A 6,648-nucleotide genomic window follows, 5' to 3' on the forward strand; every position below is an offset into this window, starting at 1 on the left:
TGGCTGGAGCTGAAGCTAGAGCTACAGGGATGCAGGCAGCAGTGTCCTGAGGCTGCACACAGCAGTGGAGCCAGGGGGCTGGCACGGGAAACCATTCTCCTCTCCTGGGCCCCAGGCCCAGTGACAGCAATGGCTGCTCCGGAGGTCTCTGAAATACTTTTTTTTTTTTTTTTTTTTTACTAGGCAAAGAACTTTATTAACCTTGGTTTCAAACTTGATTCCCAGGCTTCTTCGGCTTAATTAGCTGCAAAGAATGAATTGTGTATAAGCAAAAAACTGAAAAGAGCTGCAGTGTCCAAGGGGCTTGGGCTTAAAAATATTAGAGATCTAGATTTTATCAGATCCATAAACAAAAATTTCTTAAAAAGCAGTCATAATATAAAATAGCAGCTCCCAGTAACTTCTTCAAGTTTTATCTTCAGAAGTTGACTCACTTCAGTTTGCCTCATTCTTGGAAGCCTCATCAAAATTCTCCACAAGATCTGGAACTTCATCATCATCCTCCTCTCCAGTAGCAAGTGGTGCTTTTCCATCCACAGATTGTTTGGGCAGAGCTTCAGCCAGTCTCCTTAAACTAGTCAGACTGTCTGCCCCAAGCTGGTTTAAGATGCTGGGTAGCATTTCTGTCAGCTGCTTTGTCTCAGCATGGCCTGTAATGGTGAAAGTGTTCGCTGCCAGAGATGCCTGAACTTTAGGGTTGTTAAAGTGGATCACTGTTCCTTGGTTTGTAAACATATTCACCTCTTCAATACCAGAGATATTGTTTACCCCTAACTTCTTTAAGGAGAACTGAAGTTTTTTATCATCTGCTGTGGCTGTTCTATGAACCACCTTCTTCTTTCTGCGAGCAGTTCCTTTCCCACCAATGCACACTTGTGCCTGCAGTTTGGCGAGTTTTTCCTGGTTCATAATTGTTTCTTTCATCTTGTCGGAGCGGATAAGGGGTCGCGCGGGGGACTAGGGTTGGTGCTCAAGAGGTCGCGGGTGGACCAGCTGAGATTAGGCGCACACACGCGGGGACGCCTCTGAAATACTTTAATGGCTTTTCCTCATTGTCTTGGCAATCAGCACTGGGCTCTTTTTTATGCAAATTTCTGAAGCATTCTTGAATCTTCCCCCTGACAATCAGCTTTTCTTTTTGACCACTTCTTTTTGGCCACGTTGCAAATTTTCCAAATTTGTGAGCTCTGCTTCTCATTTAAATGTAAGTGCCAACTTGAAGTCATTTCTTTGGTCATACATAAGAGCACAGGCTGTTTGATGCAGACAGGACACCTCCTGAGTTTTGTTGCCTAGAATTTCATTCTACCAGACGTACCCTAAATCAACACCCTGAAGTTCATAGTTTCACAGATCTCTAGGGCAGGGTCACTGGGCAACCACATTCTTTGCTAAGGCCAATTAAATGCAACCTTGGCTCCTGTTCCCAGAAAATTCCTCATTTTCACATGGGATCTTTTCCTTCAAAGTCAATCCTTCTGTCAGCACTCTGATCACAATTATTTAACAGTTTTCTTCAATAGTCCAAACTTTTCCTCATCTTCCTGTCTTCAAAGCCTTCCCAACTCTCTCGACTTCTGACTTTCACCCACTTCTGAATCTGCTTCTACACTGTCAGCTATGTTTGTCGCAGTCTGGCAATGTGGTAAAAGAAGAAAAGTCCATTTTCAGGGATAAGATTTATGAAGGCTTCAGATACCTGCAAGAAAATAATCTGTATACTGGTTGTGACAACACAATGAGGAAAAGGCCTTGAAGGCATTTTATAGATCCATTTTGCAGCACTATATTTCTGGATGATCATAAAGAAAAGAGGTTTAACTGGCTCACAGTTCTGCAGGCTGTAAGGAAGCATAGTGGCTTCTGCTTCTGTGAGGACAGAGGAAGCCTCCCAATCATACCAGAAAGCCAAGGGGCAAGAAGATGCTTTATACAGCTGGAGCAGGAGCAAGACAGAGAGAGAGAAAAGAGGTGCCACATGCTGTTGAACAACCAGATCTCATGAGAAGTCACTATCACGAGGTCAGCATCAAGATGATGCTTCACCATTCATAAAGGATCTGCCCCCTACCGCAACTCCCACTGTTTCCAGGCAGGAGCCTGCTGGAAACACAGAGCCTCTTGGAAAGCCTCTACTTTGGCAGTACAGAAGGAAAATATAGGCTTGGAGCCCCACACAGGGGGTCACCATCCTCCCAACACCAGATTCACAGAACCACCAGCAGGTTGCATCCTCAGTGTGGACAACATACAGGCACTTAACACAAGCCCAGCCCATGAGAGCAGCCGTGGGGGCTAAACCCAGCAAAGCCACAGATACACTACCCTAGCAGAAGTTTTCCATGAGGCTCTGACTCTGTAGCAGGCCAATCCCCCTTCCTGCTATCCCCCACCCTCTCACCACCTGACTGCCAACCTACTCCCCCTGACACCCTACCCTCCTGTTTTCCTTCCACCCCCACGACCCTCAGATCCACGATTAAATCAACCCCACCAGGCCTTCACCTTTCAGTCAGTTCCCAATCCCTCCAAACCCTTCCAATCTTTACCACCCGCTTCTGAACCTCCTTCTACATTTCCATGTATCTCTATAGCAGCTTGGCTACGTAGCAATAACAGAAAACCCCATTTAAGGGGAAAAATTCAAGAAGACTTCAGAAATTTACATATAAAGAAGCCCAGTGCTAATACCCACGACAAAGGGAAAAAGGCCTTGAAGGCATTTCAAAGCTCCTCTCTGCAGTTCCAATTTACTGTACTATCGTAAATAAAAGGGGTTTGACTCAGGGTTCTGCAGGCTGTGAGGGAAGCATAGTGTCTTGTTTCTGGGAGGAGTCAGGGAGCCTCCTAGTTATACCACAAAGCCAAGTGCCAATGAGATGACTCCTACGGCAGGAGTAGGAGTAAGACAGAGCAGGGAAGGAGGCTCCACGCCCTTTTAAACCACCAGAGCTCAAGAGAACCTAGTCACTTTCAGGAAAACATATCAGGAGATGGTACTTTACCATCTGTGAAGAATTTACTCCTACCCCATTTATCATTATATCTTTTTTCACCTAGGCCCCACCTCTAACGTTAGGGAGTGTAATTCTGCATGAATTTTCAGAGACATAGAGACAAACCATATTATTCTGTCCCTGACCCCACAAATCTCATGTCCTTCTCACACTGCAAAATACAATCATGCCTTGCCAGCAGTCTCCCAAAATCTTAATTCATTTCAGCATTAACCCAAAGTTACAAAGTCCAAAGTTGCATGAGTCAAGTCTACAGTGTCTTTTGCCTATGAGCCTCTGAAATAAAAAGCAAGGTCACTGCTTCTACTGCACAATGATGGTACAGACATTGTGTAACCTTTCCATATCCAAAAGGAAGACATTTTACAGAATGTGTCTTATTTCTATCTGAGGCCTCCTCCACCTGGCCTTCACTGTCCACGTTTCTGTCAGCATTTTTGTCACAACCATTTAGGCAGTCCCTAAGACCGTCCAAAAATGTTCTCACCTATCTGTCTTCTTTTGAACCCTCCAAACTCTCCCAACCTCTGCCCATTCCCTAGTTCAAAAGCTGCTTGCATATTTTCAGGTAACTTTATACCAATGCTGCAACCCTCATTTGCCATTTTCTGTATGAGTTATTTTGAAAAAGAGGTTTAATTGGCTCATGGTTCTCCAGGGTGGACAGAAAGCACAGTGGCTTCTGCTTCTAGGAGGCCTCAGAAATCTTTCAATCGTCGTGCAAGGCTAAGAATGAGTTGTCTCACAGGGCGATAGGAAAACACGGCGTAGGAAGGTGACAAAGTTTTCAATGACCAGATCTCATGCAAAGTCACTCATGATTTTAAGGACAGTAGTAAGAGGATGGTGCTAAACCATTCATGAGAAATTTGCCTTCATGATTCAATCACCTCACATCAGGTTCCACCTTCAACATGAGGAAATACAATCCAACATGAGATTTGGTGGGGACACATTTGAACCATAGCATTAATCTTTGGGTATAAAGACATCCACAGCAGGCTTTATCCAGACAGCTTCTTTGAGACTATTTATATGGTTTGAGGTCTACAGCATATACACTAATTTATACTTCAAAAAGCAATAAAACAAATGGTATTATTCTTCTTCCAGTATTACAATGGTCGTGTAGGCATTCATGGTATGATTTAGTTAGTTTGGTAGTGTTTCTATTCTATCACCATATTAACTGTTTCCTACACAATTCTATATTCAGCTTGGTTTCAGCTGAGCACAAAACCATCCTTGTACTACCACTGATAGCTGGCACTAGCTCTTTGATAGTGTTATTATTCTGCTGTAGAAGGTGTCCTTAAGCTAGAAAAAGTCCACAATCAAATATCTAGTCATTCAACACAATCGATTCCTAGGTGACTTTTTAAAAAAATAGTATCTCTTGTTGCAAGAAATGCTGCATCTGTGATTTTAAGTCTCTCACTCAAATTGGATGGAAGTGTTGAATTTCAATCAAAGTGGCCAAAGAAATCCTGTTCCTGTGATCCTGGTATCATCAGCCTTTGCACCTCTGTCTTCCTTTCTGCCACATGTTGCCTGCTCACCATGTCATTAGTAAGAGCTTCCTTGTGTACATGGATGATGTCCAGGATGTTGGTCTGGTGGCCCTGAGCAGCACTAACACATCCATGAGTGGGTCCAGGTCCTGCTTCGGCTGATTGGCAAAGAGCTCTCTGGTGGTGTTGCAGGCATCTCTGGTGAAGTGGGAATTTGTTCCAGCTCCAAGACCTGGCTGAGGCCGAAGAATAACTGGCCACCTTCTGATGCTCCTTCTTAAAGCCTGTCACCATTATCTTAAAGCCTGTCACCAACTCATTGGCTATGAAGTTGAACTGAGTGCCCTGTTGTCCACCTGCTTGGTGAAGCACTCAAAGCCATCAATCTTGCTCTCCCACTCCTAAAGGATGAGAACGACTACCTGGGGGTGAGCTCAGGGTCAGAAAGAAGCTGGAACTCACCATCTCATCCTTGTCAGCCTTCCTCTTCCCTGTCTCCAGGCTGTCTCTTCAGTGCTGATAAGACACATCATAAAGTGGTGGAAGATGTGGCACTGTGCCCACATGCAGAAACTGGCCATGTGGTTCATCAAACAGATTGGGTCCTTTCTGCACTTGAACATAAAGTCCTCCTCAAGACGGCCTGTGACCTGACTCTTGGCACCCAAGAAGCCCTCAGTGCCATACGATCCCTGATGCATGGACTGGAACCGCAAAGGCAGCACATACCCTGCTCCTGACCTTGCTGCTCATTTCCTCAATGTGACTCCATTTGTGGCACAGTTGTTGTACTAAGGTCTGTGCATGCTGGGCAAAGCCAAGCTGGGTCAAAGAGCAACCAGTCACCTCTGCAAGGATGTGCCAGGAACCAGTGGACCAGCCACCAACCTCACTCGCTGCCAGTCAGGGTAAATCAGTTATTCTACCTTAGAGGCAGAGCCCAGTACCATCTGCTTTTTCTCAGGTCTCCACTCCATAAGCTGTCAGGTGGTGGCCACTCAGGCTGTGGGAACCTAACCATCCCTGCCTCCTTGAGTGGGTGAGGTTGGTGGCTGGCCCACTTGCTCCTGGCATACCCTTGCAGAGGTGGATGATTGCTCTTTCAGCCAGCTTTGCCTTGCCTGGCATGCACAGGACCTGGGTATCGACACACCACTTTGAGTGAGCGTGTTCTCTCTTGGGGCAAAAAGTCTGGCCAGGGCCACAGAAGGCTGAATCCCATGTGTGGTAGTCCTGGCTGCTGCTTGGGGGGCTTGCAATGGTTCCCCTCCTTTCCCCAGGCTCAGTATGAAGCCCAACTGGGCCAGCACCCTTTAGGTACAGGACTTGTACCCTAGGAGGGAACTTCTGTCCTACAGGTTGGGTGAGAAGAGATATGGCCTGCTGCTGGCTGCCAGGGTTGTAGGGATGCTATGTTCACCCTTCCATCCGGGGACCTCAAAGTGACCAGTTTCCTCTTTGAGAATGACTTCCCAAGGCCCAGGAGCCCCTGGGGCTGCAGGGCAGCTGGCTGCATGCTTCCCTGGCTTCTTCCATGTTGTGCTGGTCACTTCCCACCAACGGCGGTCAGATGCAGGTGCCATGCTAGGGGTTTGTCTCTGGACCTCCATCTTGATTACCATGGAGTTGGACTAAGCCTGGTGTCAGAACCCTGATGAAGTTGTCCTGGGTAGTTCTGGGGATGATCTGAGGAGATGCAGAAGGAAATTGCTGTGAGAATGAATGACTGTCAGCCAGAACAAGCACCCAGTGAGTGCTCAGGGATTACCCTCAAGTAGCTGCCCAGAGGCCAAAACCACCCACCTGGTAGCAACTGTTCCCAAGCCAGGAGGAGGACAAGATAGCTGGTTCCACTAACTTGAGTCTGATCAGTCAGCCGTGCTGAGATGTACCTCTCATGTAGAAAACAGTCCTGCAGGCAGAGCCACTGACAGACACTGCTGTGTGTCTCTAACTGCTCCACAACACAGACAATGGGGGCTCAGCAAGGATGACATCGTCGGTGACACAACCCATCACAACAGGAACCTGCTTGGGTCAACAGGGCCCAGAGTCAGAGTCCTCTACCCCCTGAACTGACATGTGTGCATACAGTGTGTCTGTGTATGCATGTGTTTGGC

General features: G+C 46.7%; 1 pseudogene across 1 annotated transcript; it reads right to left on the minus strand.

Moving 5' to 3' along the window:
• Positions 1 to 157: 157 nt before the first annotated feature.
• On the minus strand, positions 158 to 1,026 carry LOC116546529 (annotated as a pseudogene). The gene has a single exon (XR_004266750.1). The product of XR_004266750.1 is annotated as a transcription factor BTF3 pseudogene (transcript).
• Between the last annotated feature and the right edge of the window lie 5,622 nt (positions 1,027 to 6,648).

The sequence above is a fragment of the Sapajus apella genome, unplaced genomic scaffold (genome assembly GCF_009761245.1).
Source record: "Sapajus apella isolate SASKATOON/1434 unplaced genomic scaffold, GSC_monkey_1.0 scaffold1022, whole genome shotgun sequence".
Classification (NCBI taxonomy): Eukaryota; Metazoa; Chordata; class Mammalia; order Primates; family Cebidae; genus Sapajus; species Sapajus apella.